The 24,764-nt window shown below is 48.4% G+C and overlaps 1 protein-coding gene, 1 long non-coding RNA gene and 4 other non-coding genes across 6 annotated transcripts in view; 3 read left to right on the top strand and 3 right to left on the bottom strand.

The window, feature by feature from the left end:
* The window catches only part of LOC138243434 (uncharacterized), a 421,149-nt gene that overhangs the window by 392,585 nt on the left and 3,800 nt on the right, over nt 1–24,764 (bottom strand). Inside the window, exon 2 of the mRNA XM_069199036.1 lies at nt 24,354–24,436. The gene's annotated coding sequence lies outside the window, so the exon portion shown is untranslated. The remainder of the gene's footprint in view (nt 1–24,353; nt 24,437–24,764) is intronic.
* trnaf-gaa (transfer RNA phenylalanine (anticodon GAA)) lies at nt 2,244–2,316 on the top strand. The gene has a single exon. It is a non-coding gene; the product is annotated as a tRNA-Phe (tRNA).
* trnav-aac (transfer RNA valine (anticodon AAC)) lies at nt 2,426–2,498 on the top strand. The gene has a single exon. It is a non-coding gene; the product is annotated as a tRNA-Val (tRNA).
* On the bottom strand, nt 3,073–3,144 carry trnah-gug (transfer RNA histidin (anticodon GUG)). The gene has a single exon. It is a non-coding gene; the product is annotated as a tRNA-His (tRNA).
* On the bottom strand, nt 4,665–9,004 carry LOC138242744 (uncharacterized). Its single transcript, XR_011191697.1, has 2 exons — nt 7,537–9,004; nt 4,665–5,569 (listed from the first exon to the last, which is right to left on the bottom strand). It is a non-coding gene; the product is annotated as an uncharacterized lncRNA (long non-coding RNA).
* On the top strand, nt 23,260–23,317 carry LOC138243740 (U7 small nuclear RNA). The gene has a single exon (XR_011192358.1). It is a non-coding gene; the product is annotated as a U7 small nuclear RNA (small nuclear RNA).

Genomic DNA, 24,764 nt, shown 5'->3' with positions numbered 1-24,764 from the left:
CCCTACCTGTGTAAATAATGTCCTAGTAGTTCTAGTGCCCTGTGTAGTCTTGTAAAAGTATAGTGTGTTGTTAGGTAATTACCACCCTAACTATGTGTACGTGTTCCGTCAGTCTCCTCATGTGTGTGTATATCCTGTGTTTGAACCTGCAAATGCTACAGTATTTATTTTATAAACACCAGTATTGACACTTTGATCAGTATATTTATTATTAGTAGCCAGTCTTATAAATTTACAATTTAGATTAAGTCTGGTAACAGTTTTACAGTTAAATTAAATCATCAGACCACTAATGGAACTGAGAGCTGGGTGGAAATAAAACCAGGATACACATTTTAACCTCCAGGATCAGGAGTCTGATCCTCCTGGCTTCTTTACTCTGAAGATTCGTGTAAAACTCTTAAAAGCGCTTATTTCAGGGACTCGTGCTTGTCCTCTACTGCTCCACACGGGTACGCTTTGTAACGCAATAATCTGCGATGTAAACTTTTTTTTTCTGTTTAATGAATTTTATTCCTAGGTTTGTCGCTCTCCTTCTCCAACTGTGATGATTCGCTTCTCTTCACAGTCTGGTGTGTTTTTTTTGGGGGGGGGAGATTTTATATCTGTAAGAAAAGCCCCCCGGGCTCCGGACAGGAGTTTCCTCCAGCTCTGCTTTGTCAGAAAGAGCGCTGTGACGTCACAGACACCAGCCAGAGCGCCGGGATCAGAGAGCGAGAACGTGGAAGGCGCGAGGAGCGCACAGAGGAGAATTATTGATCACTTATGTATCGACAACCAATTTATTCAACTGAAGGACCATAGAATAATCGATTAACTTCACTGATTGGCGAATACTGATTCTTTTCTTGACCCTGTTTAAATATCTAGAAAACAGTCAATAAAGACAGTATCGATCAATTACCATAGTGCGTTTAGTGTTAATAATGTTCAATCTGAAATTAAACAATGATTATTCATATTATTATTTAGGTAACTCTATCCTAGAGCTAGAAAATTATATTCCAAGTTGATAAATGTATGTAAGTAACCGTTTAAATGCATTTTTTCCAGTGTTTATAAATCATAAGTATGGTAACCACGGCAACAGCCGGCACGTCACTGTATGTGTCTAGGTGTCTTGCATTCGTCACAGAGAGTGTATGTGACGTCACGGGCAGCAACTAATACTACTACTAGTGTATTCATTTTAACATTAGTGAGAGAACAACTGGTAGTTTTAATGGTAGTGTTCATAACAAAGTGTAAGTATTAATAACAAAGAGCTTGTTTGTTAATTGCGTCTCCACTCGTCCTTTGTTCTGAAAAGAACCTGTAAATGCTACAATATTCTTTACTCAACAGCTTATTAAAAACAGCTCCCGTGATGTTCAAACCGATTTTTTACACAGAACACCGACACAGCTTTGATTTCTGAATCTCTTTTTCTCGTGCGTTTATTTAATGTGGCACAATGCACTGGGATAAGGGTATTCTGTTCAAAAACCAATAGCATTTAAACCACAGCCCAGGTTCGATCTGTCTCCCAGAATCACCAGGGCGCACACACACACACACCCGTGCCGTTGAAGTGCTCTGCTTCATTTCTAAGGGCAACTCAACATTCACTCCTACCCCAAGTGCAGAAAAGACAGCATCCACAGCAACAACAGCTCAGGTCTCTGCACAGGAGCTAAGCTGCCCTCATCTCCTCTGCTCTGCGGCTCCTGCGGAGTGGAGTCCTGCCTGGAGCCGTGTTTGCTGGCGGCAGCTCCCCCCGCCCTGTCTGTGCGTCGTGTCCAAGAGCTCCTGGGAGGAAGAGCGAGCCCTCCCACTCGGGGGCTTTTCCACGGTCTGTGTGAGGAGGGGCGGGTGTGTCCAGTAGCTTATCGAGCGGAAGCCTGGGGCGGCGGAGAGCTGTGATCGTGCAGACCTTGAGGTGTCACCTCTTTGTCTGCTTTCCCGCCCCCCCTCCGCCCAAGCTCTGCTCCAAAGTAGCCCGGCAACCCCTCACACCTGCACGTGTCACAACCTAAGGTGCGGTCATGAGACACCCATGGGGTGTCGTTCTGTTCTTGCTAATTGTTTCCTGCCCGTCGCAGGCAGGAGTCCATGCGAGGAAGATGCGCTGGACAGAGCTCAGAGGGCGCAGCTGGGTGGCTTTCCTTCTGAGTGACGTTCTTGCAACACTCTCCCGCTACTCTTGGTGCGCTCATGCCACAACACAGGAAGGCTGGAGCAGGTGGCTGTGGGCTTTGCACACCGCCGAAATAGCTCAGTTGGGAGAGCGTTAGACTGAAGATCTAAAGGTCCCTGGTTCGATCCCGGGTTTCGGCATTTTGTTTCATCGCGCCCTTTGTTCCTCTCTCCAGCGCCCCCTTCCTAAAGTGACGCGTCCCTTTCTCAGCCCGAAACGCAAGCAAGACACCAGCAGCGGTCCCTGCAGGTTTCCGTAGTGTAGCGGCTATCACGTTCGCCTAACACGCGAAAGGTCCCCGGTTCGAGACCGGGCGGAAACAGCCTTGTTTTGCACGCTCCTGTACTTCACAGAGGTCTTGAGCGACCGGTCATTTGTTCCCAATGTATTTCCGGTGCCTTCGTGCACTCTTGTACCAAACGCACGTTCCTTCTGTACGCGGAGCCGATCATTTGCAATTGGGCTGTGCCGACAGACCAGGACGAGCTCTGTCGGCTCAAAAGCAGCGCAGGACCTGCAAGAACAACAGAAAGATTAGCATCCAGCGGGGGCCTCTTAGTGAGCCCAAGAGCTCATCAAGAATCGGCTCCAGCAACAGGGCTGGGCGCATTGTTCCATTCTCCGCCCACTCTCGGTGTAAACAAGTCCCTCCTGGTCTCTGCTTGAAATGCACTTTCCTGCGTTTGCTTTGGTGTAACTGGCTTCCCCTGCGTGGGCGAATGTGAAGAAGATCCTTAGTAAGTCATTGAAGAAAACCGAGAAGAGGTCGGAGTGGCCTCTGTCGTTCATCAACGATCCAGTCAGGCAGTACTCCTCTGTAAAGCGCCATTCGTTCAAGTCGATTGGCTTTTTTTTGCCTTCATTCGTGCGAGTAGTAAAAGCAGACGCCCCTATTCTGCCGTGACCCGGATTCGAACCGGGGTTGTTGCGGCCACAACGCAAAGTACTGACCACTATACGATCACAGCGAGTTACCGAGACACACGCGGCAGGGCGGAAAGGGCTGTGCTCTCTTCGTGTGACATAATTCGGAAAAGTCCTGACGTTGCATTTCAACTGAGCCCCAGTATACATCGACCCTTCGACACTCTGAGTGACAACTCTCTTGCGTGTTTTCTCATATTTATGTAGTTTGCTTGCTTGATGCCGGGAACAGCATGGTTGTTCGCTGCCATATAGTCTAGCGGTCAGGGTTCCTGGTTTTCACCCAGGCGGTTCGACTCGGTTTTGCCTCCTGCTTTCCAAAAGATCAGCACCGTGTACGAAAGAGCCGCATTAAAACTACTCGAACGTGCAAAACGTGCGAGAAGTGGGGGCGCTTGTTTCCAACCGAAACTTCTCGCGTGTGAGACGAGCTGATCATCGCTGTGGGAGGGTTACTCTGGTAGACAGGGCTGACCTTCGGCAATAGGATTTATAGTCTCCAAGATGATATATGCACTTTCTGGAGAGGCGATTTTCTCCACTTCAGTAGCCCGATTTCGTCGATTGCGTTGAGAGGGCTGTAGAATGTGGCGCCGCCTTTCCTGCTCCGTCCATGACAGGCGTGCTGGTCTCTGGAGTGAGAGCACGGTCCATCAGCGCACTCCAATAAAGGCACTGGAAGCAGCTGAATCGCATTGGCGAAGCTCAGGGCTGGGCCGCTGGGCACGTCTTACCACCGTTTCCGTAGTGTAGTGGTTATCACGTTCGTCTCACACGCACAAGGTCCCCGGTTCGAAACCGGGCAGATACAGACATCTTTTGTCGCCAGGCACAAAAGGGGATTGGGGATTCGCCTAGCGCTGTGATCGAACAGACCCACTGGACCCACCTCTTAGTGTGGCGGGATCTGCACAGTGCATGTCACAGCGCATCCTGCTTTCACTTCAAGGCGCGTCCTGATGCACCCCAGTCTCCCGCGTGACAGGTGGGGACAGGTGACAGGTCCTATACTAATGAGGAAGACATCGCTCTCTCCGACCCCCGGCATCGTGTCCCGACCCACCGTGCTGGAAGCCGACGCGTGCTGTGATTCCTTTACGGAGCAGAAATGACAACCGAGGAGCCGAGAGATCATTTCAGCATTTCGCGTCTGAACGGAAAACACAAACGACCAACTCGGAATGACTTGCCTTTGACGCTTTTCAAAGTGTTCTTTGTGCACGACGACTGCGCCGCCTAGCAGATACAAATGGGTTGTACAACTTTGAACTAGCAAATGGAAGAGGGCTGAAGTAAGAGACAAGATGTAAAAAGGGTTAACTTAAGTCATTTCTGCCTGAAAATTAGACTTCTAAGCAACAGGGGTTTATGGCAGGAAAGGGGGTTAACTGATAAGGATTCCAGATGCGAGGGGGCATAATCTTAAACTGACCATTTGGCCAGGGTCTCTTAACTGGCCAAATATCATGACCCCCCCTTACCATAACACCGAATGACGTCTGAAGCAGCAAGGAAGGACTATATAACCTAAAAGTTTGTACCGGCACATCGAACAATACTTCGGTTTTGTTGTTTCTTGCGGGAAACAAGACTTCGGCTTTATTGTTCCTTGCATGCAATACACTCATCTGTTTTACTTCATCTCGGGATCCAGAACCTTATTCCTTCTGTTACAACAAATTTGGCGTAGTCGGCGGATGCTCCAGAAGGCGCAGAACTTCCCATCCGCAGGAGAGACGGTCAGCGCTCACATTACTAAGAGGTAAGGACTCCTCTTTTTAAAAAAAAAAAGTCCCGACTCTCTCTGATCGATTGGGAAATCTCTGCTCCCTGCGAGAATCGCCTGAGATGACGGCGTAAACGTGAGTTCCTGAATTCCTCTGGCCCGGGGAAGACACCGGTGTATGTAATGGGTGGTTTGCTGTAAGCCCAGAATTTGGTCTGGCAGGCGGTCCGCGGTATTGTGTACAGGCGTTCGAAGCTGGTGTAGGCGTCCCACACTGACAGATTGAAGAAACTGAGTCTCTTTAGTCTGAAGGGAGTGTCTCACACTGACAGGCCGGAGGAACTGAGTCTCTTTAGTCTGAAGGGAGTGCCTCACACTGACAGATTGAAGAAACTGAGTCTCTTTAGTCTGAAGGGAGTGTCTCACACTGACAGGCCGGAGGAACTGAGTCTCTTTACTCTGAAGGGAGTGTCTCACACTGACAGGCCGGAGGAACTGAGTCTCTTTAGTCTGAAGGGGGTGTCTCACACTGACAGATTGAAGAAACTGAGTCTCTTTAGTCTGAAGGGAGTGAACCCAGGTGCCCTGTGCTGAGCCAGGATCAGGGTGGAGTGGCGATTGCCATGATCCGGCGAGCACAAAGCTTCATCAGCTGCCCTTTGCCACAGGAGGTAAGAGGATGTCCAGTGATGACGTGCTTCCCTGTCCGTCGTGGCAGTGAACAGGTCCTGGTTACAGGATCTCTAAAAAAGGAAATAAAGACCGAAATCAGATCCGACCCACCATGCTGCCACAGCGACGGTGCACTGCCCAGTGAAAGTGGCAGCCTGTCCCTGGACTGTGGGTGGAAACTGGAGCACCTGGAGGAAACCCCCACAGACCAGGGAGAGAACATGCAAACTCCACACAGACAGCACCCACACCCCAGGTCCGGCACTGTGAAGCATGCCCGACGATGCGGAAGGGCTTTTACAAATGAGTGTGTAACTCACACTGGTGCCCAGGATGGCCTGCTACCGGAACGCAACCTAATTTTCTTCATGCAGTTTGTTCGAAGCGGTTCACAGGAGCTGGAGGTGAGGACTGAGCTGGGGTCCAGTGTGCGAGAGTGACTGCTGATGTCACGTGTGTGTGTGTGTGTGTGTGTGTGTGTGTGTGTGTCTGGATCATTGTGAGCACCATCAGGTTTGTGTATTTGTTTAAACAAGAGGACGTCTCTGTACGGGTCTGACTCTGTGTGAAGGTGCAGCTCTAACTGTGTCTATCTCTCTAGCTGTGAGCGCCTGTCTATCTCTACAATGCATGAGGGGCTAAATCTGCCTCCGAGAACCCGACTTTTCAGAAGAAAAATCTATGAAAAGGCACGGCCTGGCCCTCTTCTCTTGCTCCCGACGTATAACACACTGGGGGATGAAGCTGGTGTCTTCAGCTGTAACCCTAGCTATTTATGCAAACAGCTCTTTTATGAAAAGCAGCTCTAGGCCTAGACAAGAGGAACAGATAAAACAAATCTTGGACTTATGACTTATTCAAAGCAGACTGAGTGCTGCTATACTGTATGTAGGAGCCAGAGATGAAGAATGAGCTATTTAAGGAAATCAGGAGTGTGAGGGAGGGACTGTGTGCTTTTCCTCCCAAAAGAGAAGGCTTGTGGTTCTTCATGCTTTTCTGCACAGGCTGCCAACGTTTGGGTTCTTGGTTTGAATGCTCGAGTTGTCAGGCTGGCGTTTTTTGTTCCTGTTGGAGCCCATAATTGTGAACAAGGCGCTTGAGGACGTCTCTGTGCGGGTGTGTGTTTGTAATGACGTGTGTGTGCCTCTCTGTTTCAGTATAAAAAATGCATTTAAGACATTCAGCCTTTTCATGTTCCTAATATTCTTTCTTTCTCGACAATAATAACTAAGGTGGCTGCTGGAAGAGGTGTTAATGGGGCCAGCAGGGGGTGCTCACCCTGCGGTCTGTGTGGGTCCTAATGCCCCAGTCTAGTGATGTGGACACTGGACTGTAAACTGGCGCCGTCCTTCGGATGAGACGTAAAACCGAGGTCCTGACTCTCTGTGGTCATTAAAAATCCCAGGGTGTTTCTCGAAAAGAGTAGGGGTGTAACCCCGGTGTCCTGGCCAAATTTCCCATTGGCCCTTACCAATCATGGCCTCCTAATAACCCCCATTTATGAATTGGCTTCATTACTCTCCTCCCCACTGATAGCTGGTGTGTGGGGAGCGTTCTGGTGCACTATGGCTGCTGTCGCATCATCCAGGTGGATGCTGCACATTTGTGGTGGTGGAGGGGAGTCCCCATGTCCTGGAAAGCGCTTTGAGTGGAGTGTCCAGAAAAGCACTATATAAGTGTAAGCAATTATTATTCATTATAATGTAATAAGTCAATTTTTTCTCACCCCTCCATTGCAAGGCATACACAGCACAAACACCAGGAACAATTATCTCAGAAGCCAGTTAACCTCCCAAAAGAAATAAAAGGTGTTAAAAGTAAGTATCTCCTTTAGGTGAGGACAGACTGGATCAAACAAAAACAACATTTGAAGTGAATTGCAAATGTATTGAGTTGTGATGCAACTGTAACTTGAACCTAACATGACTGGGGCGTGCATTTTTGAAATTGCATTTTCACAGCTGAAATACAAAATGAAGCTGATCGCAGTCCAAACTCAAGGTATTGTTGTAAAACTAAATATTCAACATGTTTCTACCTGTCCCTTTTCAGCTCACTCGGAAGTCCATAGCCTGCAGCCTGGTGCCTCTCTCTCTCTCCCTCTCCACACTGCTGGTCCAGTGGAGGTGCTGTTTGATCCTGCAGGATCTGTCCAGTCTCGTATAGTCTTACTGAGCAGCGCAGGGCTCCCTGGCCCCAGGTACGAACAGTGAGTGTCAGTGCAGAACAGCTCTCTGACACTCCGCTCCCTCACTCCAGCTGATCAGGGCAACTACACAGAGAGAGACCTTAAGGGAAGCAGTATCAGCACTGTGATCGTCACTGTGGGTGGTAAGCAGGTCTACAGTAGGGTCACTAGAGGGCTCTATATTCTTGACAGAGTGTGTTCTTATATCATCCTCTGTCCTGATCGTCTTTCAGCTCACAGAGACACTGTCACCCTGCAGCCTGAAGCCTCTCTGTCTGTCCCTCTGTTCACTGGAGAGCCAGTTGAGGTGCAGTTTGATCCTGCAGGAGGTGGAAACTGGACCTCAGTGTGTTCTGTCCAGAGCAGCACAGCCAGCTGTGTCCCCCAGTACAGTTTTTTATTTTTATTTTTGATGATTAGCCATATGTTGATTACAATATTGTACATAATGTATAATTTGAACTCGATATTTTTCAGGAGTGAATGATTGTATATTTTCAGAATAAATTTCGAAACCAAATTATTGTCCCTCGATCTCTGTCTCTCTCTCGCCCTGCTGTCTGTCTGTCCCTGCCTCTCTGTCTCTCTCTTTCAGCCCCGTCTGTCAGTCTGTCTGTCCCTCGATCTGTCTCTCTCTCTCTCCCTCCTCTCTCTCTCGGTTTGTTTGTCCCTCAATCTCAATCTTTCTCTTTGCCCGCTGTCTTTCTGTGCCTTCATCTCTGTCTCTCTCTCCTTCCTTTCTGTCTGTCTCTCTGTCTGTCCTGCGTTGTCCCAGCTGGGCCTGTCTCCCTGACTCTCTGCCTTCAGCTCTGTTCGCCGATGTCCCACCAGCCCGTCTCTCTCTCAGCCTGTCTCTTGACTTGCAGGAGGAAGAGGAGGTGGAGACAGCTCCTCCGGCAGGAGAGAGGAAGAAGGTCAGTGCTGGTCCCACCCTGCCTCCTGTCCTGTCTGTGGTGGAGTTTCGCCGTCTTGTCTGTCCCTGGGTCTCAGTGTCTCTCTCTCTTTCAGCCCTGTCTGTCAGTGTCTCTCTCCTCCTCCTCTCTGTCCTCAGTGTGTCTCTCTCCTCCTCCTCTCTGTCCTGTGGTGTCCAGTCAGTGTGTCTCTCTCCTCCTCCTTTCTGTCCTGTGGTGTCCAGTCAGTATGTCTCTCTCCTCCTCCTCTCTGTCCTGTGGTGTCCAGGCAGTGTGTCTCTCTCCTCCTCCTCTCTGTCCTGTGGTGTCCAGGCAGTGTGTCTCTCTACTCCTCCTCCTCTCTGTCCTGTGGTGTCCAGTGGGTCAGTATTAGTGGGCTACACCCAGGCTCACTCACCGCGAGTGTGATCTCAGCAGAGTCTCTGTGCTCTTGGGACACTTGACTCACCTGTCTCTCTCTTTCTCTCCCTGTGCTGTCCCTCTCCTGCCCCCTCTCTCCCTCCTCGGACTCCAGCTGGAGGAGGTCCAATCAGCACCTCCTGTGAGACAGAAGAATTAGAAGGTGGGTAATGCTCTGATCCTCTCTTTACTCTTGTCCAGTGTCCAGTCAGTGTCCAGTCAGTGTGTCTGTATGAACCCCTCTCTCTCAGTGCAGTGTTCATGTACTGGAGTGTCCAGTCAGTGTGTCTGTATGAACCCCTCTCTCTCTCTCAGTGCAGTGTTCATGTACTGGAGTTTCCAGTTGTGTGTCTGTATGAACCCCTCTCTCTCTCTCAGTGCAGTGTTCATGTACTGGAGTGTCCAGTCCGACTCTTAACGTGACTCTCCTGTCTCTGCTTCAGAAGCGCTGGTGCGTCTTTTTAAACTCCCTGAGCTGCGTGTCGGTGGAGAGCGATGATCAGGACGAGCTGATGGAGGCGGTGGAGACTATAGGTCAGGAGAGGAAGAGCGAGGGAGAGGAGGAGCAGGCTGCCGGGAAGGACAAGAAGAAGAAGAGGAGGTGCAGGTGAGCAGACAGGGGGGCGCCGCCCAGTCGTGTCTGTGATTCAAGGAAGAGTCAAGCAAGTCTCCTCTTGCTGTTTGATGTCATGGTGACGTCTGTGTCTGTGTCCCTCACACCTGCAATAACAATATTCTTTCTAGGTTCCTTTCCTGGTTCTGTGCCAGCTAAGATCGGAGTCGCCTTCCCTACCAAGGACTGGACTGGACTGGACTGGAGCTGAGGGACACCAGACTGGACTGGACTGGAGCCAAGGGACACCAGACTGGACTGGACTGGAGCTGAGGGACACCAGACTGTGCTGGACCGAAGCTGAGAGACCCCAGACTGCACTGGACCGGAGCTGAGGGACACCAGACTGGACTGGACTGGAGCTGAGGGACACCAGACTGTGCTGGACCGAAGCTGAGGGACCCCAGTCTGGACTGAAGCTGAGGGACCCCAGACTGTGCTGGACCGAAGCTGAGGGACCCCAGTCTGTGCTGGACTGAAGCTGAGGGACACCAGACTGGACTGGACTGTAGCTGAGGGACCCCAGACTGGACTGGACCGGAGCTGAGGGGCCCCAGACTGGACTGGACCGAAGCTGAGGGACCCCAGTCTGTGCTGGACCGAAGCTGAGGGACCCCAGTCTGTGCTGGACTGAAGCTGAGGGGCCCCAGACTGGACTGGACCGAAGCTGAGGGACCCCAGTCTGTGCTGGACCGAAGCTGAGGGACCCCAGTCTGTGCTGGACTGAAGCTGCGGGGCCCCAAACTGGACTGGACTGAAGCTGAGGGACCCCAGACCCCAGTCTGGACTGAAGCTGAGGGACCCCAGTCTGGACTGAAGCTGAGGGACCCCAGACCCCAGTCTGGACTGAAGCTAAGGGACCCCAGACTGGACTGTGGAAAACTTTCACATTATCTCCACCTGAGTCCTCAGATCGTCTGCATGACCTTGTATTATTAAGTATTATTTTAAGGTCCTGTGATGATCGTAAGATGGGGGGGGGGGGTCACTAAATAAACCCTTGACATTGATCTGTATTGTAATTTTTGTTCTTTTGTTAAACATCAATAAAAAAATTTTAAAAAAATCTGTTTAGCTTTTGTTTTTTTCCCTCCCCCCCGAAACTAACGAACAAAGTCTGTCCTTCTCTTTAATCCCGGAGAGTTTGTGGTTGATGGATTGAGGCCGAGAGCCCTCATCGTCGGCGTGCCACCAGTTGGCGGGGATATAGCAGGGGGGGCATCGTGTCCAATACTCCTTGAAACGAGACAGATTTCAAGCCACCTCCGTCTGAAGAGCAGGAAGTCGACCACGAAGTCCAGGGTGTCCTAGGAAGCTCTTTAGCCCTCGTTTGCCCAGCAGCCATCTCACCCTGCAGCTCCCAGCTGGCAGCCCCCTCCCCACTGGAGCCCAGCAGGTGGGAGCCTGGTCAGTACCTGGAGGGGAGACTCCTGGGAAAAACTGAGGTTGCTGCTGGGAGAGGTGTTAGTGAGGCCGGCAGGGGGCGCACACCCTGCGGTCTGTGAGGGTCCTGATGCCCCAGTATAGTGACGGGGACACTGGACTGTAAACAGGCGCTGTCCTTCGGATGAGACGTCAAACCGAGGTCCTGACTCTCTGTGGTCATTAACAATCCCGGGGTGTTTCTGGAGGACAGTAGGGGTGTTACCCCAGTGTCCTGGCCTGATTCCCCCCCTGGTCTTGACCCATCATGGCCTCCTTATCACCCCCCTCTCTGAACTGGCTCCATCCCTCTGCTCTCCTCCCCACTGAGAGCTGCTGTGTGCTGAGCGGACTGGAGCATCATCCAGGTGGGGCTGCACACTGGGGGGTCTGGAGGGGATCCCCCTGACCTGGGAAGAGCTCTGAGTGGAGTGTCCAGAACTGGACCGGGGACACAGACCCCTGGACTGACTGGACCGGGGACACAGACCCCTGGACTGACTGGACCAGAGTCACAGACCCCGTGGACTGACTGGACCAGAGTCACAGACCCCCGGACTGACTGGATCAGAGTCACAGACCCCCGGACTGACTGGACCAGGAACTGCCTGGGATAAATCAGTGAATCGATCTGTCAGATCAGCCAACCCTCTGACAACCCAGCAAGCAATTAGATCAGTCAAAATGTCAATGATCAATTAATCAGTCTGGGCTGTCAAATGATTTTTTAAAAGCTCTCCCTGCAAAACCAAAGTCAGCTCTCCCACTGGTTTCTGGAGTTGGTGCTGAACTAACGTCTTTCATTCATTCCCAGACTAAACAACATCCAGCACCACCACTCCTGCTCCCACAAGTCACATTGAGTATGGCTGAAACACCACTTCAAGGGTGTGCACTGGGAACACTGGGTATCCTCTGAACACTGGGCTGCACTGAGAACACTGAGTATCCTCTGAACACTGGGCGTGCACTGGGAACACTGGGTATCCTCTGAACACTGGGCATGCACTGGGAACACTGGGTATCCTCTGAACACTGGGGGTGCACTGGGAACACTGCGTATCCTCTGAACACTGGGCGTGCACTGGGAACACTGCATATCCTCTGAACAGTGGGGGTGCGCTGGGAACACTGAGTATCCTCTGAACACTGGGAACACTGGATATCCTCTGAACACTGGGCGTGCACTGGGAACACTGGGTATCCACTGAACACTAGGCACTAGGGAACACTGGGCCAGGATGGCTTTTCTGTACCTAATCAAACTCTGTTTCTCTTTCAGACTTTAATAAAAGCAGCGCTAATTGTTCAGGTGAGAAAGTATATAACTTCATTAAGGGTTTCCGACCTCTATATAAATTAAAAATAAATTATATGCTGTTTAAAGGGGACAGCAGGGGCTGAGGTAGCCAGGATGGCTGTGCAGGGCGTCATCAAACTCTGTTTCTCTTTCAGATCGTGATGCATGTTGCACTGATTGTTCAGGTGAGAAAGTATATAACTTCATTAAGGATCTCCAGCCTCTACATAAATGAGGAATAAAAGATAAGTTATTTGCACATTGGTTAAAGGGGACAGAAGGGATGCCTTTGTTGTGCCCTGATGTCGTGGGCAGAGCCCAGACACAATTATCCCTAAGTGATCCTCACAATACTACATCATGCTTGTGTTACATAACGCTCATATTACATTTCATTTGTATTTCCTTCAGAAAAACGCAGGACAGGTTGGTGGAGACCTATTAAGGGTTTCTGAAGTCTACACTGGGCAGGTTAAACTCTTGTTCAAGATGTCCTCTTCGACAGGAAGCAGGGCCTGTGCAAACTGCAATGACCCGAAAGTACGACCTTTATTAAAAATGGCTAATGACGGTAGCTAGCGATTGTTAAACAAGGTAACAGATATAGAAGACAGACAAAAAAAAACACCCTAGATCAGAGAAGGAATGCTTTCCCCTCTGGGTAAGAAAGGCCGACTGCATTTCCGGGGGAGGAAAGCTGCTTTAGAGGAAACACCGGAGAAGCAGAACTCAAACACTGGGAACACTGGGTATCCTCTGAACACTGGGCGTGCACTGGGAACACTGGGTATCCTCTGAACACTAAGCGTGCACTGGGAACACTGGGTATCCTCTGAACACTAGGCGTGCACTGGGAACACTGGGTATCCTCTGAACACTGGGTGTGCACTGGGAACACTGGGTATCCTCTGAACACTAGGTGTGCACTGGGAACACTGGGTATCCTCTGAACACTGGGTGTGCACTGTGAACACTGGGTATCCTCTGAACACTGGGTGTGCACTGGGAACATTGGGTATCCTCTGAACACTGGGAGGGCACTGAGAACACTGGGTATCCTCTGAACACTGGGTATCCACTGAACACTAGGCGTGCACTGGGAACACTGGGTGTGCACTGAGAACACTGGGTATCCTCTGAACACTGGGTGTGCACTGTGAACACTGGGTATCCTCTGAACACTGGGTGTGCACTGGGAACACTGGGTATCCTCTGAACACTGGGTGTGCACTGGGAACACTGGGTATCCTCTGAACACTGGGAGTGCACCGAGAACACTAGGTATCGGTGTACAGATGCAGCCATTCAAAATGGGTGAGGTATTTCGCGGCATACCGCAACACGCCCACCGGGGTATCACGCGGTTCACGTGTGTCACGTGACTAACTATCCGGCGTCGCCTTGTAAAACCGCCAGGGGGAGCTTAACCTCTCATGTACAGCATTTGAGCCTTTAATTTTGAACTGTGTATTACAGCATGTTAATCATCAGTGTAGAGAAAAGTGGTTCAGGGACGCCAAATATGTAATCATAGTGGCTTTCTGAAGGCACCAGTTCTGTAGGGTTTGGGCATTTACTGAGACAATTATTAATTGTAGCAGTAAATCACAAAGTTGATTCTTTTGATGGCTTTAGAATCCAACCATGCGACATAACTCAAACAACGCGCACACACAGGTACTAATACACGAGGATACATTTATTAATACATAGAATATGCATATAAACCTAACAGATCTTATCGAGAGGGTTATCAGAATACAAAAGATATATATTCAATCAGTTACAAAGTGTTACACATATCAAGAGGACATACGTTCAGTATATCATTCATTAAGACCGTTTCGTAAAGTGAACTTGGTTACAACTTCTACATTAGATACTCAAACAAGTACATAACTCTTCGGAATTAAATTGATATCAACTGGTTGAATAACAATTGAATTCTCGAGCTGTAATGCATTGAAGTTGAATACTCATCCAATCTCTGGGGATTCAGATCTCCTGCGGACTCAAAGAAACAGTTGCAGGCTGTTGCTGTCCAATCCGCGCTCTCTGGCTCCGTGCCAGGCTGTGCTGTGCGGCTTGCGACGGTGCGCTGCAGATGCTCATTGTTGGCTTTAACTAGCAAAGTTTGTGCACAGGAGAAAAGATGACTGTGGGTCCCAGCAAGTCAGGAAGAGGACCAGTTCGTTATGATGAAGAGCTAGTTCTGAATAGTGATTCAGCTGTCCACAGTTCCGACCTGTTCACGAGGCCTGCTGCTGGTTACTCTCTGGCAACCTCAACTCTAGACTCTTAGAACAAAGGAAAGTTCTGGCACTCGGACACACTGGCCGTTCCGTGGTTGTCCGGGCTGAGTCTCAGGATGGTCAGGAGGCGCGCTGCGAGAATGTCCTGCCCTTGGGAGCCTTCTGCTCCTGGGCCGTCCTGCCCTGGAATTCTCCTTTGAATTCCCTTTAGAATCTGTCTGGATCTTGTTGAATCTGAATCTCAATCTGAATCTGAATCTCTCAGGCTCTCTGTGTTGCCTGTTTTTACCTGGAGGAACTTCAGCTCATTGATTGGCTGAAAGTTCCATGGGCATCAGAATCCCACGTGGGTTACTCGGCCCTACCAGTCCCTGATTGGTTGATCAAGGTGAGATATGAGTCACTTAGTCCTGACACTTAGTAATGCAGTCCAGATGTCCAACTCGCACTCCCTAGACAGATAGGCACCAATGGATGACCATTGATCATGATAGCCAGGCTTAGCTAAGTGCATCCCCCTTTGGGAGCTGTCCTTGGACCTTAAATCACCTTGCATGAATGGTTTCTCTGTGGCTGCACCACAGAGATGAACAGAGAAATGAGGCCTAATTTGGGAAAGCTCAGAAACACTTAATTCTGCCTTATTATTAAGCCTCGCCGCTACATATCCCCCCTTTTTGAAGGTCACGAGGTCCTGAGGCGTTGTTGCCTTCAAAACAAAACAGAGTTAAGTGATGTCCCTTGCCATTAGAACATTAATCTTAAATGTCTACATTACTCCTCGAGAATTCATACCGGAACCAGCATTGGATACAAACAGGATGAATAACATCTGGAGTATGTATAAACACGGTAGGAGACATTATCTCAGTCTAGGAATTACACATCAGGAAGTTCACTGTCAATATCTGATACCTCTGTGGTAGATATTTGGGGAGAAGTCACTTCCTTTCTTTTGACATGCTACCTTTGACTCATTCATGCTACCCAGAGTACATCTTGATGTGAGAGTACATCATTCAGAGTACACTGTCAGTCATGATCCAGCTACCTGGCAGTAGTGTTACAATAACAACAGTTCCTGTTCCCAGCCCCCGATAAACCACAACACCTGTGTTGGGTATCTGCTAGGGTGGTTTGGAGGTTTGTTCCATTAAAGCAAACTAACTACCTGTACCTCTTCAGGGCTTACTGTTTCTTGGATTTCTATCCAAATCCTTAGTGTGGCATCTGAAGGCATCCAAGACCTCAAGTTTGGTCTTATACTGTCTGGTTCTAGACAGTACAGTGTTAAGTTCAAGCTGTACTATGGCCTCCTCGGGAACTTGCAGGAAACTGTTTGATTAGGAAGCTGCATTGCGGTAGCTATATCATGCCTGTCACAAGTCACAGTGTCTGTTAAATGTGGTGTGCTGACCAGCCATTTACTTCCCACCTGCTCTTCATGGGGTTCATTAACCTCCCTCTGCTCATTAGTAGCTTTACACCCTTCATTGGTGAATCGTTTAGACACAGCCAATGGATAGCTTTGGTAGCCATACCCATCTCAAGATTTGGAACCGAATTCAATCTTGGTTTGCCTTCTGGGTGAGCTATGAGCGATGGGGTTAATGTCACGCACTCCTCTACTGAGAAGAGTGGAATCAAGTGGGTTGGGATTTGTGCCGTGGTTAGACTGGCTACAGTGGCACTAAACTCCCTTAACAGGTCTTGTGTCAACATTCTGGCCTGTTGCACACAAGCATAAACCCACTGTATAACACCAACAATCATGTCCACTGTTTGGGGAATAAGGTTTAACCCTGTTGCATAGGAAGTTGCCTGTAGGGTTTTCCCTAAGCTTTCCAACTTTTGCTGCTGTCGATACAGTCTGTCACTACCCTCTGGCCTCTCTGACACCTGCCTTCTTGGGGCAGTCAGGGTGAGAGTGCCAGTAGCACACAAACCTACCAGGAAAAGCAAACGTGCAACAGTGGCGGCAGCAATCAGTCCTCCCAAAAGTCTTTTCGGGTGGCTGATCCCAGTCATCTCCTTCTGAGTGACTGTTGCCTTTCTAAGCTGGCGCAGCATGTACATGGTGTCTTTCTCAATATGCCCTGTGGCATCTTGGGCACCAACATCCTGGAAATCTGGGGAGATCTGACGCAGCTGCTGATGCTGCTCCTCCGTTTCCAGGGCATCTGCTTTTTCGATTTGTTCATGCCTGTGCTCTAGGAACCCTGCAGGGGGCGGTGCAGCGGTGGAGCATGCCTGACCCTCGGCTGAGTGGTCATCTGGAGCACCTGAGTGATCTGGGAATGTTATCCTATTCTCACTGTTCAGTTCCACCCTGCACACTTCCTGATTGAGGAATCCCTCTATCGGCATGTTTACAATCGTTCGCTGGGGGTAGGTGTAGGACACCTGCTCGCTCCCCCCTTCCCTCGCTAGGGGTTCAGGGAGCTGCCCCAACACTGGGATAGCTAGTTCACTGTCTTTGAACTTACTATCACTCACCAGGCCCATGTCAGTGCAGGCTGGGGTTCTGACACCCCTCTTTGCGATGTCCTGCACTGGCAGGCGGGTGGCTTGACCATCCAGCTCCAGTCTGGGTGAACCACTGTTGGTCAGACTCAGACTGACAGACTGAGCTGGTGGCTGTAAGAAAACCGTCTCGGCTTTCATTCCCTGTCCCTTCTGGGGGACTGGGTGTGTTGGCAACCCTGCCGTTGAGGCAGGAACAATCAGGTCAGTCTCACTCACTACCTGGTAGTTGTGAGAAATAATGTTACCTGACTGCAGGTTCCCTGGGTCAAAGCAGAGGGAATCGGCATCTGGGAACAGGTGTGTCCACAGCGCAGTAGTCTCAGCGTCCAGCTGGACCTCCTGTCTAACCTGTGAATGTTGCACCAGGGGCACCTGGCGGTGGCCCTGCGACAGCTGCTCAAGCAGATCCTCACTAATAGAGGACCTCTCAGGGCTAAGGGTGAGGGCTACATCACCAACCTGCTCTCCTGCCATCTGGATCCCTTCCACCACTGCAGGGTGGTGGTCCTGACCCCTCTTGGGTGCCAGGGTGTACAGGGAAAGCTCCTTTTCATCGCCAGGTGGGGAGATCTGCTCCTCTTTAGGGATGTAAAAGGTGTGTGCTTTACCTGGTGGATCAGGCGGCTGCTCGGAGCAGCGCTCCTGTGGCAGGGAGGCTGTTGTGACCTCAGCCGGGACACAACTTCCCTGTATATACGGGGAACAAGAAAATATTTTTATTTCTTGTCCAGAGGGAACAGAAGGAATCTCCGCATGGGCTTCTGTGTTCGGTGGGCACTGTGTGAGCACAGTCTGCCTCTTGGCCCCCCTTTCCTTCTGTACAGAAGGCTTAGGAGCCTTGACCTGTTTCCACACCTTGCCTTTCTGGTGATCCACCAAAGGTTCCTCTCTGAGTCGCATGCCCTTTTCTTTTTCTACCCGTTTGAGCTTGCCGTGTGACATCAAACACCTCTCAACCTCAGTGTCAATCAGTGTCTCACTGGGTAAGACATCACCCATGGCAGCCTTGAGGTAAAAGCTTCTTGCTTTTCCTCTGTGTTTTACTGCCTGCTCTGTGACTTCAGGGGTGGAGTCAGCACTCGCTTGGGAGTGGCTGACCTCATCCAGGCAGGAACTCTTCCGCTCAATCAGATAGACTGAGGGAGGGAGAGGGGGCGGGTCTCCGCCTCCTCCAGTGGAGAGTATCAGCTCATTCACGCTTCCGGCAGCCTTGGGGAGCGGTTGTCCCTGTCCTAATAAAGCTTGTTCAAGCCTGGCCAGGCGGGCGGCTACTGAATCCTTTTGTTCAGCTTTTTCTAGCCCTTTCCCTCCCCCGGTGTTCTCATGGCACTTATGACGCTGGGTGCGGTCCTGTGTGAGTGCTTTGGAACGGGGCTTAGCCAGCTCAGGAGCCTGTGCTCCTTCGAGCAGGGGGGAATTAACCCTGCTGGCTCTGACGGCGAACGCAGTCGCTTTAGCAACTTTTTGCTCAGAGCGACTTTGGACATCATACTCCCAGGCTTTCTGCACGAATCTCTTGATATCAGTCATTTTCATGGTCTGTGCATCTGTATGCATTAAGATCATCTTTCTGACTGACGGGTGGAGATTCGCAATGAATAAACCCTTGAAATGTGTGTTCTCTTCGCAACCCTCGTCATTTCGCCCTCCAAAATAAGTTCGTCTAAGTCTCTCGTAATATTTGCGAGGGGACTCTGCTCTCTCGTGCTTAATGTTAAGAGCGGCGGCTATCGCAGCAATCGGGTCAATAAACGCACTGTATTCTTCGATAAGTAATCGACATAGCTGCTCAAAGTCATTGCAGACTTCTTTCATCTGCCTAGCCATCCACTCATGTACAGCTCTGCTGGTAGTTTTTCTAACCAGAAACACTTTCTCCTGTTCTGTGGCGTTTGGCAGGTACTGCAGGTTATACCTGAGGTCCTGAATATAACTCTCGATATTATTCTCTGACACTGCCGGGTCAAATCTCTCTATGTCCTTCGCTAGCTCTCTCAGAGAATGGAGATTTATTTTCCTAGCTTCTCCGCTGACGGAGATATGGCAGAGATCGTGGTCAGACCTGTCGCTGCTAGAGAGAGTGCTTAATAGCGACTCGAATTCAGACCTTTTAGCAACCATCGTTAACTTAAAGAGTATTACTTTTAAGTACGAAATCACAATTTTACCAGAGAAAACCACAAGATCAAGTATGCAATCAACCCGGTAGATCGCAAAAGATCACAAAACAATCAAGCACTGCTTAAAGAGCAAGGGGAACTCTTTTTCCTTTCGGCTTTCAGCACACTGTATTGTCGTGTATGAAACCCGCGGCGTTTTATATTGAATTATTCCGCTTGGTTGACTCATTTCAGTCTTGCCACGCCCACCCAGGGACGCCAAATAAATGTAGAGAAAAGTGGTTCAGGGACGCCAAATATGTAATCATAGTGGCTTTCTGAAGGCACCAGTTCTGTAGGGTTTGGGCATTTACTGAGACAATTATTAATTGTAGCAGTAAATCACAAAGTTGATTCTTTTGATGGCTTTAGAATCCAACCATGCGACATAACTCAAACAACGCGCACACACAGGTACTAATACACGAGGATACATTTATTAATACATAGAATATGCATATAAACCTAACAGATCTTATCGAGAGGGTTATCAGAATACAAAAGATATATATTCAATCAGTTACAAAGTGTTACACATATCAAGAGGACATACGTTCAGTATATCATTCATTAAGACCGTTTCGTAAAGTGAACTTGGTTACAACTTCTACATTAGATACTCAAACAAGTACATAACTCTTCGGAATTAAATTGATATCAACTGGTTGAATAACAATTGAATTCTCGAGCTGTAATGCATTGAAGTTGAATACTCATCCAATCTCTGGGGATTCAGATCTCCTGCGGACTCAAAGAAACAGTTGCAGGCTGTTGCTGTCCAATCCGCGCTCTCTGGCTCCGTGCCAGGCTGTGCTGTGCGGCTTGCGACGGTGCGCTGCAGATGCTCATTGTTGGCTTTAACTAGCAAAGTTTGTGCACAGGAGAAAAGATGACTGTGGGTCCCAGCAAGTCAGGAAGAGGACCAGTTCGTTATGATGAAGAGCTAGTTCTGAATAGTGATTCAGCTGTCCACAGTTCCGACCTGTTCACGAGGCCTGCTGCTGGTTACTCTCTGGCAACCTCAACTCTAGACTCTTAGAACAAAGGAAAGTTCTGGCACTCGGACACACTGGCCGTTCCGTGGTTGTCCGGGCTGAGTCTCAGGATGGTCAGGAGGCGCGCTGCGAGAATGTCCTGCCCTTGGGAGCCTTCTGCTCCTGGGCCGTCCTGCCCTGGAATTCTCCTTTGAATTCCCTTTAGAATCTGTCTGGATCTTGTTGAATCTGAATCTCAATCTGAATCTGAATCTCTCAGGCTCTCTGTGTTGCCTGTTTTTACCTGGAGGAACTTCAGCTCATTGATTGGCTGAAAGTTCCATGGGCATCAGAATCCCACGTGGGTTACTCGGCCCTACCAGTCCCTGATTGGTTGATCAAGGTGAGATATGAGTCACTTAGTCCTGACACTTAGTAATGCAGTCCAGATGTCCAACTCGCACTCCCTAGACAGATAGGCACCAATGGATGACCATTGATCATGATAGCCAGGCTTAGCTAAGTGCATCCCCCTTTGGGAGCTGTCCTTGGACCTTAAATCACCTTGCATGAATGGTTTCTCTGTGGCTGCACCACAGAGATGAACAGAGAAATGAGGCCTAATTTGGGAAAGCTCAGAAACACTTAATTCTGCCTTATTATTAAGCCTCGCCGCTACATCAGTCATTAAAATGTTGGTATATTTTATGAAAGCAAGATTGCTCAGTTGGACAAAAGTACACAACCTACCTTTATCAGAAATATTTATGCATCAAAGCCTTTACTGAAGATATTACTAATAGTATTAATAATGGATGACTTTGGACAAGCTGTATACTCAAAGTATAATTTCTTTAGCACATTTGTACAAGCACTTGGAATCTGTCCAAGCCATACGTCAGGCATTTTGTTTTACTTCAACGGGCATAAAAATTTCCTTGCTTTTAACAGGGCGTTTCATAATTTCTAACTACAAAAATGATTTAAAATGCGACACCTATCATTCAACTAGAGCTTAAAATATCACAAGGATCCTCAAGAGCACAGCAAAGAGTGTATTAAAAGACACTTGTATTTATCAACGCTTTCTTTTCTTATGGAACCACTTCAGAGGGGTGTTCCAGGAATCGGCACTTTAAAGAAAAAAATACACACCAGTATTCCATTTCTCCCTAAACATTGTAAGCTTCGAAGTCTTTAACTAACGTGATACCAGAGTCAACAAGCATACTTTTAGAATTTGATTAAAAGGGAATATAATATGGAATCGCGTATCTCAAGAATTTAATAACGGTATGATTATATCCGTGTACTGCGGCAGAGCTATGTAGGGCTGTTTCGCCTGCCTGTTCATGTGAGCTGTCTTGTAGCCTACTGGTCTAGGTGCGTGACTACCAACTGGCAGGTTGTGTGTTCGAATCCAGCTGGTGCTGGACTTTTCATTTTTATTTATTTATTTTTTAATCGCGTAACATAAACATATTACCGTATGAAAACTGTACTGTATACAGTATGTATATTTAATGTCTTAACTGTGCCCGTTGAAGTATTGAATATTCATATCTAATTTTACCACTGAAGGGAAATCTTAGTAGCTGAGCATAAAAAGAATAGGAGCATACTGCAACGTGTGTGAAGGCCATAAACGATATTAATTTTGGAACATAGGCTGTGGCTCTCCATCCCGATGAGGCACTTGGTCCAGTGGTCAAACACTGGGCCCAAGGCAGAGAGGCGACCAAAGTTCTACACCCACGCTGTCAAGTGGAGCAGGAGGTACGAGGCCACGAGACAGCCAGAGCTCTGCACCAACCACAGAGCTCTGTACAAAGAGGTGAGGGGGCATCTGGTCGCCGACGAAAGGCTGCGAGTTCCCAGACAAGTCTGGGAAAGGACAACGAACTGAAGGACCTCAACTGGATGGCCGTACACAAGAGACTGGCTACCAGAGAGGTCCTCTACAGACACTCGCTTACCAGGAATCCGCATTGCCCCCGGGACACGTGTTTCGTCGAGGAGACTCAGGAGCACGTGTTCTGGAGCTGCCCCTTCGCCAAGGCGTTGTGGGGCAGAATGGACAACATTATGCAACTCCTGGGAACGGATGCGGTGCTCAGTTACCAGTACATTCTGCTGGGGGCTGGCACCCACCGGACTGGACAAGGGGACACAGGACCTGCGGGGGCTGCTGCTGTCCCTCACAAAACAAGGACTGTGGAAGGCGAGGAACACTCTCATCCGGCACAACATAAAGTGGGGGGCGAGGGAGCTGGAGGAGAGGATCCTGGCGGACCTCAGGAGGAGGACGAAGCACCACGTCGCCAAATGGGGTTTCCCCACGGCGAGGGAGCGCTGGAAAGGACTTTGGGATATACAGGGATTAAAGGACAATAGCGAGTGGTAGGTTTGGAGGGACTCTCTTAATTGCGCAAATCCGCCCCCACTTGCAAAGATTGATAACGGACAATCAATCTCTGTTCCGCCGTTGTTTTTTATTACATGGAGTGTTAATATGTGTGAGATGTTCCTTTTGAGATGTTTTTTTTTTGTGGAATAAAGTATATTTTGTAGAACAAAAAAATCTTATGACAAGGTTTACAAGTTATCTGTTGAACTACATTCTAATAGGTGTGGTCACAGTCCAGGTCATTTGTTTACGTTTTTGTTTCTGGAGCAACTGTTAGATGAAATGTGCTAATATGTAACCTAACTCCAGTGTGAATAACTAGAAGAGGGGAGCAGCTCCATTCCAGACCAAGGGAGCTTTGAGATTGGCTGGGCCAGATCTCTCATTTGCATATCTGATTTGGAAATATAACACTACACCCCCTTCTTGCATGGATTTAACTTGCACCCAAGAGTCCCCTACTGTGTATTGCTACTTATTTTTTTATGATAAGTGGTGATTAGCAGTTGACAGGTTTTATTTGTTGAATTATAAATGGTTTTGTATTATCACCCTGAATGGCCTGTACTCAAGGTTTGGTAGGGTATGTGTTTTCATTTCATTTACCAAATGGAATTTTTGCTCTTTTAGTATTTGTCTAGAAGGCTTTCTGAAGTCAGGAAGCCCATTTATTTGGTGAAAAAAGATTCTGTATTAATATTAATATTTCTCATACAACATAAATAGGGTCTTTTAGGAATAAAAAGATCTTGCACTTGGAGATCTTAATAAAGCTGTGTGCTTCCATACACTCGAGCAGTTTTGATTCCTAATATTTGACCTTAGGTGTGGGAACGGGTCTTTTTTGCCATTTGATTTCCAATTGATCAGCACAGTATAGAAAATAGACCCATAAAGCAACCTCAGCAGTGACAAATGTGCAAAAAGTGATCACTTGTTTTCGCCCGCTTTCAAACTGAAACCCTTTGGTGTGTTAAGAGAATGCGATAACCACTAAACTGCGCAAGGTGGGAATGGGTGACTTGCAGAGAGTGTTGAACTTCGAGAAAGGACTTCTCTCAGGAATATATTTCCACATTCTGAAGAGGAGATTTACTCCATTTCTGAAGTCTGACTTCCTCTTTTGCTAGAGAGCTGTAGAATGTGGAGTCACCTATCCAGCTCTGGGAGCAATGTGTAGATAACAGGTTTGTTACTGCCGGATGAGCACAGTAAATTAATACAGCAGAATAAACACACTGAGTATTTGAAGGGAATTAACAATCTTTTACATCTCGTCATGTTCAATGCTGCTGTCATTTCTGTAATATTGTGATTATCATGTTCATCACACATGCGCAAGATCCCCTGTTTGAAATTGGGCAGAAACAGGAGTCTTTTTATCCTCTCACATTTTGCACTCCTGCCAGTGTTTTTGGATCTTGTTTTGTCTTATTGCAAGAATTCGAATTTCCTGTGTCATTCATCACATCACATCAAACAGCCAGGAGATCATGTCACCTTTCAGATAGTCATTCTTCTGCTTCCTAAATTTCCTAGAGACAGGTCTTTTCAGCAGAACTGACAAACGTGGCAAAGCAACCTGATAAGACCAGGTCCTAGAAGTCACTACTCAGTCAGTTACTACTGCCGAAATGCAAGCCCTTCCTCCAGCCTGAAGAAGTTGATCCTACATTACTCATGAAGAAGATGTATCTACCAAACCTCAGAGAGCTGAGCTGGATCACTCCAGTGGAGGGGGAGAGACAGAGAGGCACCAGGCTGCAGGCTGTGGACTTCTGAGTGAGCTGAAAAGGGACAGGTAGAAACATGTTGAATATTTAGTTTTACAACAATACCTTGAGTTTGGACTGCGATCAGCTTCATTTTGTATTTCAGCTGTGAAAATGCAATTTCAAAAATGCACGCCCCAGTCATGTTAGGTTCAAGTTACAGTTGCATCACAACTCAATACATTTGCAATTCACTTCAAATGTTGTTTTTGTTTGATCCAGTCTGTCCTCACCTAAAGGAGATATCGACTCAGTCTTTGGAATTTGTATATATATATATTTCAGTGATCCCTCAGCCATTCCTTCTGTTTTGTAATTCAATTTCTCTTTTAAAATTCCTTCC

The sequence above is a fragment of the Lepisosteus oculatus genome, chromosome 14 (genome assembly GCF_040954835.1).
Source record: "Lepisosteus oculatus isolate fLepOcu1 chromosome 14, fLepOcu1.hap2, whole genome shotgun sequence".
NCBI lineage: Eukaryota > Metazoa > Chordata > Actinopteri > Semionotiformes > Lepisosteidae > Lepisosteus > Lepisosteus oculatus.
Note: the sequence above shows the minus strand (reverse complement) of the source record. Positions and strands in the feature narration are given on the sequence as shown.